The following is a 14,424-nucleotide window of genomic DNA, read 5'->3' on the forward strand; positions in this document are numbered from 1 at the left end:
CACAACTCATTATCTTTATGTCAATCGTCAATACTCCTTTTCAAAAATAATTATCGGCGGCGCTTTGAGGCACTTCGGAATCTGCAATTATAGCCCAGAAATGCCTTTCTTTATCTAATATTTTTAATTATCAAACTCATTGAAAAAAATCTCCCGCATTTCCCAATTAGGGACCAAGGCTTGGTGCTGTCACTGGCTGTCGATAAAAATCAGCAATCATACCATAATATCGCTCTTCATTTTCGAAAAAAAAATCCCCATTCATTTTTCTAAATGGCATTTAATTTACATCGAAATCGAGCATTTTATGCGAAGCTTAAAATAGAATCAGACCCATTATACGCCCATGTGACTTGGCCTTCTGAATTTTCCGAAAAACTGTATGAGTCGGAAAAATATGGGATCTACTTTTTTTTCTACTCGGGTTGACTTAAACTTCAAATAAAATTATGGTGATTTCTGCTGTGGTTTCGTAATGTAACTTTTTTCTCCCTAGTTGTGCTTCCATGATCGTTCAAATAAAACAAACTTCTATTGATCGAAAAGTTATCTCAAATAAATTGAAACCTCAATTTGAAGCCCATGAGTTGTGGTTATATGGAGAATTTTTGGCAGTTTACATTTAAAATCTAGCTGCAAAAACATTTCGGTTTGTTAAAAAAAATTGTACCTACTTATATTAAATGTCAAATCAGAGAGAACTCCTAATCTCAACCTCAAATTTAAGAATTACGTGGTTTCCTTGACATTTTTTTGCCAGCAAAATGCTTAGTCGGCTTCATAAACGTTTCCGTGGACATGAAAACTGACAAATGCACCTATTATGGCGAGCTACAGTTGTAGATGGAGTATGTACATTATGTATTATTGGATTATAGCGAATAATGAACTTTTGCCGGACTATAAACTACAATCTTCAGGTATGAAGATGGCGTCGAATTAAATAAATAGTAATGAAAACTGTGAAAGTCCAAGTAAAATACGAAAGCATATGTATATTGATTGTACTCAAACCTTCTAAAGACCCTCAGACCCTCTAAAAAAATCCAGATCCCAACTTATTATTCATATATTTTACCCATTTAGGCAATGGGAAAGTTAGCGACTGTCTAGGTTGACATCTATTAACAGTTGATTCCACATCTTGATTCCATTGTCATGTCACTAAAAGGATGCTTATGCACTAGAATCTGTTGAAAATAATTTCTCCTGTGGATAGGAATTATCCTTTGTGAAAAATGCACTTTGAAACTACTCGTGGCTCCGCAATTGTGTTCCTGTGGCTAACCCGAGGTGGCATTTTGAAAAAGTGGACTTATATTAATTTTAATCATTATTTGCTACTATCAGAACATTCATAGTGTCTGGACGTAATTCATTAATGAAATATTACAAACTCATATTTTTAAACATATTGAATTGTGATCCCAAAATATCACAACCTTTTATCAGTGTAAGATAGTATTCAATCCTCTAGCCTCTTCATGAAATAGATTTTATCTCATATCATTTCTCCATTACGTAATTATTAACTTCACTAAGCCCAGCAAAATGTTACTTAGGAAAAGCTATTTCGATAATTGGAAATCTTTCCACGGGAAGCACTCAAATTATGTACACAAGAGTTTAGCGATTTAACACTAAATTAATTTTTCAATCTTTTTCTAAAAGGAACGCGTTAAAAATACGCCTATTTTTCGTCTAAGTTTCAAAATTATACTAACATATATTCATTTCCTCATCTCTTAAACAACGTATCAGAATCAAAAAAATATTTCTTCTACGCTCAAAACTGATTACGCCTGGTCATTGCTAGTGTCGAAACCGTACCGTCCTTAGCTGGTCCCGCAACAATATTATTGGGGAATAGTTTCAGTGACTATTTATTTTCGGCTCCGCCAACACAATGACGATGTCATCCTGCTTTCTCCAGGGCCATTTGACACATTAGTGAGCCATCAGCTCCATGGCAGGAAGCTGCCCGAAAATTTTCCATTTCGGTCGGAAGGCCTTCGTGGATTGTGAAAATTTTCTCGAGCTCAAATTGCGTTAGGCAAATGAGAAATCTTCCTCAAGTTTACTTGTTTCTACTTCTGTGAGGACATTCAAGGTAAATTCTCCCCGCTGGGAAAACTCTGAGCACATCTATCTATATGTTTTAAAGTCTCTATTTTTTTCCATACAACCGTACGCAGACAGTAAATTACGCAATTTGCGTAAATAAAATGTTACCTAGCTTATGCTCGACACCTTGATAATAACAATTAAATTTCAAAGAACTCGAACTCTGAATGTCCTTGATATAATTTTTCCTGTCCCCACCTATGGTGACAAATAAGTATAATTTTACCTCGCTTGTGGAAGGCACCTTGATAATGACGTTTGACCGTAGAAGCCAGTTTCTTTGTTCTTCTATTACAATGATTTGGTCAATATTATATCCATTTTTAATAAATTTATAATATTTAGGCTGGATTCAACTTTCTGATATTTTCTATCAACTTAAATCTCTAACACACCATATTTTGCCAAAAATCAGGTGATCCTCGATCACCTGATCATCTCTATCTATCATATCCCCCTGCATGCAATTTAAGGGCCGGTTTTAATATGCCTAATTTGTCTCCGTTAAATTTAACAATATGCAGTTGTAACCTCGCCTTGAGAATGATTGAAAGCCTCAATAAACTTATGTAGGCCAGGATTATGGTCAGTTTCGCAATATAGAAGAATGCATCCACCTCAATTTTCATAATATGCACAATTTTGTTCAGTATTTTTTTATTTTTTGTTTTTTATTTTCTTCTCAAACCACCGGATACAGCTCTTATTGGCCATTTTACACCGGGGTGTTCAACAACATGTAACATGTAAACGTACACAAACGACCATGCCCTGTACCGGGGAAACCTACCCAGGCGGGACTCGAACCCGCGACCTCTTGTTTGGCAGGCGAGAACGTTACCCCGCCGCCACCGAGGCCGGCATCTTGAAGGTATATAGGACTTTCAGAATTTTAAATGCAAATTTTTGCCAAAGCTGCATAAGCAAAGCACAATGCCTTTTATGCATCAACATAATGTACTCATATTCTTTCATAGCCCTGATGAAGATATATAAATATACCGAAATTTTGCACATTTTTGCATTTAAAATTCTTCAAGACCTACACTCCAAGACACTGAATCAACATTAGGCAAAGATGCCAAGAGAAAGAAAAAAAAATGTATGCTCAATTTTTATTAGGCATTACAAAACCGGCCCTCGGTGTGGGATAATGACGATTTAGTTAAGCGAATATGGGATTGTGAAATAAAATATTTCGATCATTAACAGGCGGAGCATCACTCATCGCTTAATTTTTACCGCGAGTGTGCGGCGTACGTGACCACTTCATTGTTTGAGGACCTCACGTAATGTACACCCTCATGTCTCTCCCTTCGTCCCTCTACATCCATCCAATCCTCTCGTTCTGTTTGCCCATTCACCAAGTCCACGAGTCGACCTCTCCGAGCAGTTCAATCTCCTCACGACTCACGCAGCCTCCATCAGGGTCGAATGTAGTCACGACGAAGTCGGGACTCTTTCATATCAGCGCAATCGTGACGCGGACACAATAGTGTCTTGTTTGTCATTTTTCCTTAAAAGAAATTTGCCCTTCTTAGAATAAATAAAATGCTAATTATTCCACCTGTCCATGAACTAAGCAATGGATAACATAGTTTAGACTTCCGGGCAGGAATAATGACCCTTTTGCCAAGGAATTATGATAAAATAGGTTAGAAAATTCTCTCGAATTTCGATAAATAATTTGAAGAATGATCAAAGGCACACCTCCAACTCAAACGGAAAATCCTCAAACGACATGTCTTATTGGAAAACATATAGTATAACGCGTTTTACTTCGAACAATCGATGAAATATTGGATTAGAAACTAAAACTTTTTTTATTTTAAAACTAAACGTATCAAGTTTCTTTATGCTCTGACTGATAGAGTTTTGAGATTTGTATAGCAAGCAATTACATGGGTTAGCATTACTTAGGTTACATCACGGTTTTATAGTTTGCAACCCATTGCATCAAATTATCAAACGCATAAATTTATTTCTAAATATCTCAAATTTCAATGAAGCTAATATGAATCATTATTATCTATCTTTTATTGCTCAAGTAACCGAACGCTTTAAACTCAGTGCTCACGCAGAGCAAATATTTTATCTCCGCCGCGTCATCTTTATTTTTAGCAATAGCCTTCAATTTTTGTCTTCGACTTAGCCATGAAATTTTTAATCGTGTATGACTCGATGTCTGCTCTTCATCCCCCACGTTCGCGTAGTTCATAAATTAGTTTTTCATGATTGAGGAAAAAGGGCTGTGAATTATCATGACCGAAAATAATTTTCGTTTAAAGGAAGTATACCCACTTATTTTTCGACTGTTTCTGAGTCTAAATTACCACATGGAGTCCTCTCACGATTCTTGTCCTCACATAGCACGCGAATTTCTCAAATAATATATATAAAAATATAAATATGTCTATTAAGAACAAAAAATTCTCTAGGAAGTATGTGTTCTGAACATTATTTTTGTTAATACATTTTTCACTCCCATTTATCTGCTCAAGAATTGGAATAAACATTTATAATTTCATTCTTTACGCAGTTGATTAAACGTTAAACGTGACTTTTTAAATTTTCGTTTGCGGAATTGGGAATGCAATGCGTAAAAGCAATTTATAATTTATCAATTTAACTGCAATAGAATTTTCCAACTCAAGCGGATTCCACTAGTTATTTGTTACTGATTAAATGACCCGGCGAACTTTGTATCACCTTTATATATCCACACGTGTATTCAAAAAGCAATTCCGTTAGTTCGTCTCGCGGCAACTAGAAAACGGCCAAATCAATTCTGATAATTTTGATTTTAAAATATTTGTCGAAGTCCATACATTTGATTTTCCTCCCGTCTTTTAAGCATGTCACAGTTCATCTAATTTATGAATACTTACCGAGAAGTTTATGGCACTTTGGATACAAAATAAGTTGTCTTTAGAACCCATTGAATTTAAGTTTTTTTATTCTCTAATTTAGGTTTTAAGTTAAATTCTTCCTATATTTCCATTCTGTGATTCAACCATTAGGTTATTTTCACCTTCAAGAATTTAATGCGATTATTCTGTTATTGAACTCATTAAGTCCGGTAAGTATACAAGGTGTGATACAAAAAGATCGGACTGATTTTATTCTGCGCAAACCGTTCTACGGATCGAAACAAAACAAAGTGCGCCATCTTGCGACATATCTGACGGAAAAACCGAGAGGTGTTACATTTCTTTACGTTGAGTCGTTACTTATCAGTAGCGGTACGTGTCTTAACCTGTTCGTCGCCGCGTGCAACGACAGAAATGAAGGAGAAACGTGTGTGCGTGAAATTTTGTTTCCAACTTGAAAAAAATGCTACGGATACATCTGGAATGATTCAGTAAGCCTCTGCTAATGAATCCATGAGTCGAAGCGCGTGTTTTGAGTGATACAGTCGTTTTAGATCGGACAGAACCTCGGCGGATAAAAATTCGCGAACGGGGCCTGGAACCTGCCATCCGCATCGACAGGTCCCAATCATGTCAAATGTGTGAGCGATTTGGTGCGGGAAAATTGCCGTTTAGGTGTTAGAGACGTAGCCGAAGAAGTGAGCATTAGTTTTAGATCCTGCCAGACAATTTTGATTGACATTTTGGTTATGACGCGCGTCGCATCAAAATTCGCCCCTCATGATGGCGTTTCCACCACGATAACGCGCCGACTCACACGCTGATCGTGATTTTTCGCTGAAACTGGAACTTACGTTATCCCGCAGACACCCTGCACTCCAGACGTGGCTCTACCAGACGTTTCTTTTGTTTTTAGGGACCTGAAGAGGATCCCTAAGGCGGCTTATCATTCAAGGTTCGAGAGCTGAAAGAAACGTTGGAGAATGTGTGTCGTGAGCTAAGGCATGTTATTTGAGGGTCGATTAAGCTGTATCCGTCGAAATAAAGAAGCCATTAAATCAGCCCGGTATTTTATTATCACACCTTGTATTATTAAAATACTTAACAGGTTGTTTATTGGAAAATAATTTAAATTTCTCCAATCTCTACTGATTTTTCGACGCAATAATCTACTTCCGTATCGCAGTTGAATGGTAATCAGGATCATAGGAGCACTGCGTCTGCGGAATCACTCAATTTCATTTCGCTGTTATTGTGTTCGGTGTTCACCAATTCGTTGCACTCTAAGCCTATCCTAATTTTTATTCAATATAGACCACAATTCTGCCATGCCAATACGGCCGTTATTAAAATCTTTCTCTCGCTGGTCATCAGCATGGTTAGGTAACTTTTTATAAGGTAGGTCGTCTTCTCCTTACCATCGTAAATAATGAAATAAATGACAGTTTTAATGCACTAAGCGGTAGATAGTGTTGCTATATTAAACTAGATAAACAAATAACTGCCTTTACTGTAGCAATAAAAGGTTAGAGCGAAATCAGCCTAATCACATGAATAACGCTTCCGCGCACTAAATTTGTAAATAAATAATAACGGATAAACTTTTTAACGGCTATAATAAGGAAGGCATAGCAAGTGAAATTCACATTATTTCCTATTTCAGGTATTAAATATCTCACATAAATAATACAGGAATTCTCCGTCGTGATATTTGCTCCACCTATTTGTATTACATTCAAAATTCTGAAAAATGTGCACATTATAATAATTACAGTTCCTTTGCTTTACTTAATCATTTCTCAAAGGCCAAGAGAAATCTTAGGGGGAATGGGCGTATAGAAGTTTTAATCGAGTCACGCTCTGTTTTACACAAGAATGTTTCAGAGTTGCATTGGTAAAAAAGAAAATTCCTCTTCACCACAGCTTAAGATTAATTTTCAACGTTTTATTCTAGAAACTGTAGATTAAAAATCTTAACCTCTCGTGTTAAACCTGTGCGGTTCCACGCCATCCAAATGACGAATATAGGTATCTTTAAAACTTTTAAAAATGTATTTAACAATCGGAAAAATGTCATGGCAGCTCTAGTATTTTGTGGATTTCGTCCTGTATAAACAAGTTTCTGGTTATCACGTACAAAAAATCGTTTTTTTTTTAGAAATTGGAAGATTAGTCATCGCATTATCCTCCACAGTCTTTAAAATGGCATGAAAAAGCATAAATGGACGGATTAGAACAGAAAAGCTTCCACGATTCCAAGGTACAAGATAAACGCTCTCTTGTGGCGAAAATATTTTTCAATGGTCAGATTAAAATCAGCGAAGGAAGTTATGCAGTCAAAAACCTCGCATCTCTCCTTCTCACCATTTTGCTTTTTTCCATCGAGCTATGGAGAATCGATCTCTTTTAATGTGATGCTTCTAATTTAATGACTAAGCAGTTGTACCTCCTCATGCCTAAGCAGAAATGGGAATTCCCCGTTAGATATGCGCACTGGAGGGAATCTTTCAGAGGTTAGGCGGGTATTTTCCGTACTTTTTTCTCTCTATGATCTATTCATTCATCTAGGTAATTCCAAAATTATGAATTATGCTAACTAAACCATATAAGTCGACATGTCAATATGTAGGATTAAAAAGTAATGCATGTAATTTATACTGAATTGATGAGATTTCGAAGGAAAAACCAAATTTCTCTGAATGCCCACATTAGCATGCGTATATGCAGTAAAGTGTTCCAATTATATTTTATTGAATTTTTTAAGCGAAAAAAGGCGGAATTTTTGTGACAGTTGCCATCAGTGACCTATTTTCCCGCATGGTCAGCGTCAACAGAATATGGATAGTAATAAGTAGAATAATTTTAATCCAAAGTTAATAAAAACGAGGTAAAATAGTTTTTCTATGAGAAAAGTGAGTTATTTGAGCGTATAGCACTGCTAAAGAAAGCAATTTCTAAAAAAAACCTGGGAATTAATTTCGAGTAGGATGTGGTCTTTGCAAAAGGAGACTGAATTCTACGGTAATTTTGATAAAAGAAACGACTTCCTAAGCATTTGATATTAAGAATAATCTTCCATATGGCAACGATGTCATCAAATAATTGTGTTTATTGGTATGTTGGAACTTTGTGACTAGATAGGAAAAGACTGTCACACGTATTTAATGTATGAAGTGCAATGTAAATAATGACTTTCACTCACCTAATATCGTTTTTATTGGCTTTCTTGGCTATATCATAATTGTTAACGTCACGAGGCATTTAAACACAGGTGGCACTTTTAAATAAAATATTCATTAAGAGCGTTTCGTTTGCAACGCAATTCAATAGCTCCAATAGCTCATTGTAGTTTACAGGAGCAGAAGCATAAAACATATTATTCAAATCTCTCATTTAGATTAAGTTGCCATTCCTTCGTAATAATAGCATACTTAGAGGTTAATTAAATGAGTCATTGTCATATTTCCATTGCAATATTTATTTGAATACGACGCGTTACGTTGTTACGACGACATTATCACCAGCTGTGTAACTGCTGTGGAAATATTGCAAAATCTCATTTGACTTATATTAAGAACTTCCACCACATTGCGCCGCACATCATATTTAAAGGCATATTTAAGGGGTTACCGATTATCCTCTTATGAATGTTCTAGAAAAATAAGTTTATGTCCTATAATTTCTTATATAAGGTGGGATAAAACTCGATAAAATTTTAATACTTTCGGCAAAATAATTGAAATTTAATGCGGCTAATTCACATTTCACAATACATATATCTGCTCTTCAATTTCTTTCGATTCGAATAATGAAACGTATATTATATTTCAGAGAAATAGCTACTTGAAATGTAAGAATAGGATGTTTTCCAGCGTTCAGAATGTGGCATAATGCAGTCAGCTATCGCTTTTCTTTTTTTTTATCAGTTTCGCCATTGTCCAATAAGCGTCCAAGGACGTAACTAGTTACAACATGAAAATGGTGCTTAAGAGAGAGCCATACCTTCCTATACTGAGGAGGGAATCGTTCTTCGGTAAAATCCGCATTTCACCATTAGACGTCATTTGTAATGACTGGTAAATTCCATTTCTTTTTCAAAATTTCCGTGGGAATCCCATACGCACAAACCTCTTGAAAACAATTGAACTATGCTCTCAGGCTTTTTCTGCGGTAAAATTGGAAGAAAACTTGACGCCATTCGATCATTTGTCACCGATGGGATATCATAGAAAAGTTACCGTAGCTGGAGCAGAGATATTAGCTTTCCGAGAAAAATAATTAATGAATTTGAGAAACTATATGGATTTCCACCTAGGTATTATAAATTCAGCCGAAGAGAACTCCCAGGATATGAAAAAGCACCCACACATTCTATTTACATTTTTCAATCGTAAATGTGTATTTGTTAGCCTTCTCCGAATTTGCTTAGTAATAAATCATTATTACGCAATCAATGTGATTAGCATGGGATGTCACATATTTGTACTACAGAAAACGTCTCTTACTCGCACTTCGAACTTTTAAGGTAAATCCTCCCTTCCATAACGATATTGTTACAGTGGTGACAATAGATTCAAAACTTGGATTATGATCATAAGGAAAGCTTTACCATGCAAGATATAATGCCCGTGAACGTGAAAGTGAACAAAAACAAGCCGTATTTTTCTAAGCGAATGGATATATTCTGCCAAATCTATACTGCCTCTAATATTTTCCTTTAGACAACCTTAGGCAACGTCAAACTAGACTGAGACGATACCTTTTGAACAAACAGTCCCGAAAGTCAAAGATGAATGACCGTATGTTTTGAAAGCGGATGTTTTGTTTGTGCTTGAACCACAATTTTTCTCGAGGTATGTCAAGTGCTATTTCTTGCTCTTATTGGTTCTCCATTTAAGGAAAAAAATATTGTCAATAGATGATTATTTACGGTTTATTCTTAAATCATTTAAGAATAGTAAGGTAGGGATGTTGCTGCAATATTTTAGGATAACCCTCGTGAAAGTTACCCCTTGATAAGGCACTGTAACTTACTAGAATAAACTACCTTTTTTCAAAAAAAAAAATAACAAATTGATTTAGTGTAAATTGTTGAAAGAATTATTTCAATCAAAATAGTTTGCAGGTAAATCTTCCTTGTGATGAAAACTGTTCAATTATGTAACTTTGTCTATTTTTTTGGGCAAATGTGCTACGTTAAAGGTAAGATTATACCATTTTTGGCTTAATACCAATACCTAAAAGACGACAATATTTTTTAAATTCATAATCTCATATTCAGTGGACAAAGCGAATTAAGCCTTTCTTTAAATGACCAAATTTGGCGACTTTTTTCTATATCTTTGCTGATGAATTTGAAAATAGCATCCAAGTCAATAGATGCAGTATCAATTTTCCAAACCAAATCAATTCATATCTAGCCTCTCAACTCGGTCATCATCATTTGCAGCATTTCTTCCTTGAGAAACAGCATGTGCCTTATATGGCGAGTAGGGCCTCTTGGATGTATATCTTGGAATTAAAACCATCACTCTCTTTGTAATCGGTTCTGCTCTGTTTTCATGAACCATACGTTCCTCCTCCACCTATGATTAAAGCCAAGACGTCTGTATCCCCGCCATCACATTTTTTTGCTGCTAATGGGTTGATTAATTTTGCAAACATCGGCATTAATGACTTTAAGAACCATTTACTCAGTGGTTCCAATGAAATGAAAAATTTATTGAAGAAAACTTCACATCTTCCATTGGTCATTCCAGTAACTTCTTGGCCATGGTGCCTGATTTTATAATGATGCACGTATTCTCCGGCATAGAGGAAGCTAATAGAACAATCCTGTCCCCATAGCATCGATTAATATTTTTAGCAAACAATTTTCAATATACAATTATAACGAATCCAACTTTTATATAAAGGATGAAAAAAAATTTGTATGTAAGAATACTCAAACAGAAGATCCCCACGAATGAAAATGATTAGTTTTAAAATAATTTTTATCAGTGACATCCTGAATTAAGGTCAAGAATGCAACAGGTATTTAAAAATTCAAATACCACAGATTACTCAGTGAACAAGTTCTGAGGCATTGATTTCGCTGGAATCAAAACTGTTGTGATTTATCGGCTTTATATTCTCGTCGATTTCTCCATTTATATTTTCTAACTTCCTGCCCAAATAATCGTCGATTTACATTCTGAATACGCTCTCCTCCGATTGACCTGGCTATCCCGCTCCAATCCCCACACGCAAATCAAAAGCGACCTTCCTTTCCATTAACAACGCGTGGCAATTTACCTTTCTCCCCATTAGACGCTCGGACCCACACGCCGCGACTCGTGATTCCCACGCCGGACGGAGGGGAGCGCCCGCGTCCCGTCCTTCGGAGATCGGCTTTTGTTTACCGCGCGCGCGGGAATGGGAGGTCCAGCGTCTTGTCTTGGCCTTCCGCCTCCTCGTCGGCCGCCCCCGGGGGCAGAGGGGCCAGGCGATTGCCCTGGGGGTTGACGCATCCGGTGCCGGAGGTGGAGGGGATATCGCGGTCCGGGGATTCACCCTGAAGGCGACAGTCACGCAGGAAAAGTCGTGATCCGCCTCCGCGCATTTGAGAACAACAGTCTCGAAACAATGTATCGCCATAAACAGCCACCTGATTAGGGGGTGGGAAAGACATGATGAAGCGTTGAATTATTGAAGCTTTGTGAGTTGAATGTAGAATGTTTTCACAAATTCAGTAAAGGCCGTTTTACATGGGGCACGTACTTGCAGAATCTAACGTGTATACCAAGGCGCAGTCAAAATTGCGTCGTGTAAAGCGGTGAATTGCTAGAACACATGCGAGAATGCGTTGACGTTAGATGGAAAAATAGGCCCTGTTCTAATTTTTTTCATGCATTGGCTCATTTCCACGCAATTTTAGAAATCAATGCAGCTCTAACCTGCGCAATTCCATGTCCCGTGTAAAACGGCCATAAAGGAAAGAACCGCGCAACAACCAGCATATAAGGAGTCACCCTTTAGTGCACGTAATGTGCGAAAATTCCTGTGTAGAAAAATAATAACAAGTTTATCAGATCATGATCACTTGAATTAACAGAATGCAAATCCAGAGCCCTCGAATTCACAGAATTGTCTCCGAGAAACGTATGGATGCAAATTTTCCCTTACATTTGGCATGGAAATGGAAACTTTATTATACATTTTGTTTCACACAAGTGATCAAATTATTACCACTCCCCTAGCCCGTTTTGCCGATCCCAGAGGCTGGTAAAGCCACCATGGAAATTCAGAAATTTGAAAGATACATCCATCAAACTAGCATAACATTGATTATAAAAATTCTGAATCAACAAATAACCGTTTGTAAGATTTGAAAGCAAATCAGTACCCAGGAATTAAGACTGGAATTTACTCTTCATATTCAGATGAAAAACTTTATCACGGATTTACGCTGACTTAGTTGCTTGGTTTTTAGCTGTAAAAGGAGCTTCTAGAATCCGAATTTGCTTTAAGTGACGGAACACTTCGAAAATATTCTTATGCTTCTTTAAGCGTCACATTCGCTATTTACACAAATGTCGTCTTTACCACACCAAGGACTCAATCTTTGTTAGAAGATTCGATAGTGATCTTGGCTTTACAATAACCATACAATACTAATAATGTCTCATCCAGACGGATGATTCCAAATGGTATACAAGTGTCATAATGGTACCCTTATGTTGAATATATTGACGAAACAATTTCTATGTTTATCATTTTAAACAGATTTTAATGCAGATGTAGCTTTTTTTACTTATTATGAACATTCTTAGCACATGTTATTTTCATCGTGGAATGCAAACAGTTTTTCCAAAAAAAAAAGGAGTCGTTTGTGAAAATCACAACTATCGGACGTGGTACTGTAAATTAAAATACTTTTTTGTATCCTAAACAACTTTTAATATACTAATGCAGGTTTCAGTTTGTTAATCCTACCCGGAAATGTATGTGCCTATCACTGCTATCACTGCCTCAAATTCTTCATGGAAAATTCTCTCTCTACTAAAAAGTGATTGGCAAACGAGAATTATAATGAAATGTAAGCGTTTCGGAGAGCGTGAGCGTGTTTATGCTGAGCGTGGTATCCACCCCGATGAGTCTCAAATGACGTACACGTGCAAAGTTACCTGTCATCGTAATAGATGACGGCAAACCAAGAACTAAGCTAGAGACATCGTTTCCCGGAAGCATCATTTATCTCACTCCAAAGCTCAAATTAGAATAATTCACTTGCTGGAAAATTATAGAGGAAGGCGAAGTACAACGGTTAAAGAGAATGTGACAATGTGAGCGCGCGATGGCTTGGAGCATTCTGTGGGAATCAAGGCCTTAAAATGATCTTTGAACGCGTTATTGAAGGAATGATTATTTCATTTAATTCATTTTCATGGTAAAAATATTCTTTTAAACCTGATTTAATACTAAATGAGCTTTGAATCATGTCTTGAACTAATTAGAAGCTCCTTCTCAATAGGAAATTTAACCATACCTGGGAATTTAGGAATGCGTTTTATTATCATTCGAAGAAGAAATGCAGATGATAAGGAAAACTCATTGCTCAAACTTTCCGGGAATGGACATTAAGATTAGAACATTAGGATTTAGAGATAGGCATTCATTCATACAAAATTGTAGAAAGTATCTCTATGATAGGGTAGTTTCCTTCATCAATCAAAACGAAAGGCATTGATTGCGATTCGTTACCCACCATTAGTGTATTCATAATATACAAATTATTTCGTTTTAGAAGTACCGGTTTAGACGAATGGCAATGGTCCATTTTTATCCTCATTTAAAAAGGGCCAGATTGGCGCCCATGCGATGCCACTCCGCGTGACGTCACAGGGACCTAGTTTCTATACGAGAAGATAGGAGTTATACATCGTCTGAGGTTACCAATGCATGCATGAGGCGCAGAGCTCAGGGAAACATGTCTTAATAATCACTTATTAAAATTGGCTAAGGTCGGAAAGTTTTCTTCATATGATATGGTATTAATAATCCTTATTTAAGCCAAGCGCTACCAGCCAGCAGGGTACTCAGCTACCCACTAGCAGCCTGCGTCGTATCAGCGCTCAACTCGCCTCAAGGTCACCTCACAGGGCGGCAGGGGGAACCAGAAATACGCCACACGGAGAGATTTCCCGGCATTCATACTTACCCGTCTCGTTTTCGCGCGCTTGAAAATATTCACTTTTCATTTAATCGCGAAAAATAGATATCGTCATTTAAAAATCTTAAAGCGTGAAATACGTACTCCAGGAGTAATAATCTTTCGATTTAGGCAATAAAAAATAATAGGAAACCGCCCTATTGCTTGTCACTTAAATTTAATGGTTAAATAATTTGAATAAGCAAATTGAGTTTAAGAGAAATCCAGTAATCATCAGGA

The sequence above is a fragment of the Ischnura elegans genome, chromosome 2 (assembly GCF_921293095.1).
Source record: "Ischnura elegans chromosome 2, ioIscEleg1.1, whole genome shotgun sequence".
Taxonomy (NCBI): Eukaryota; Metazoa; Arthropoda; class Insecta; order Odonata; family Coenagrionidae; genus Ischnura; species Ischnura elegans.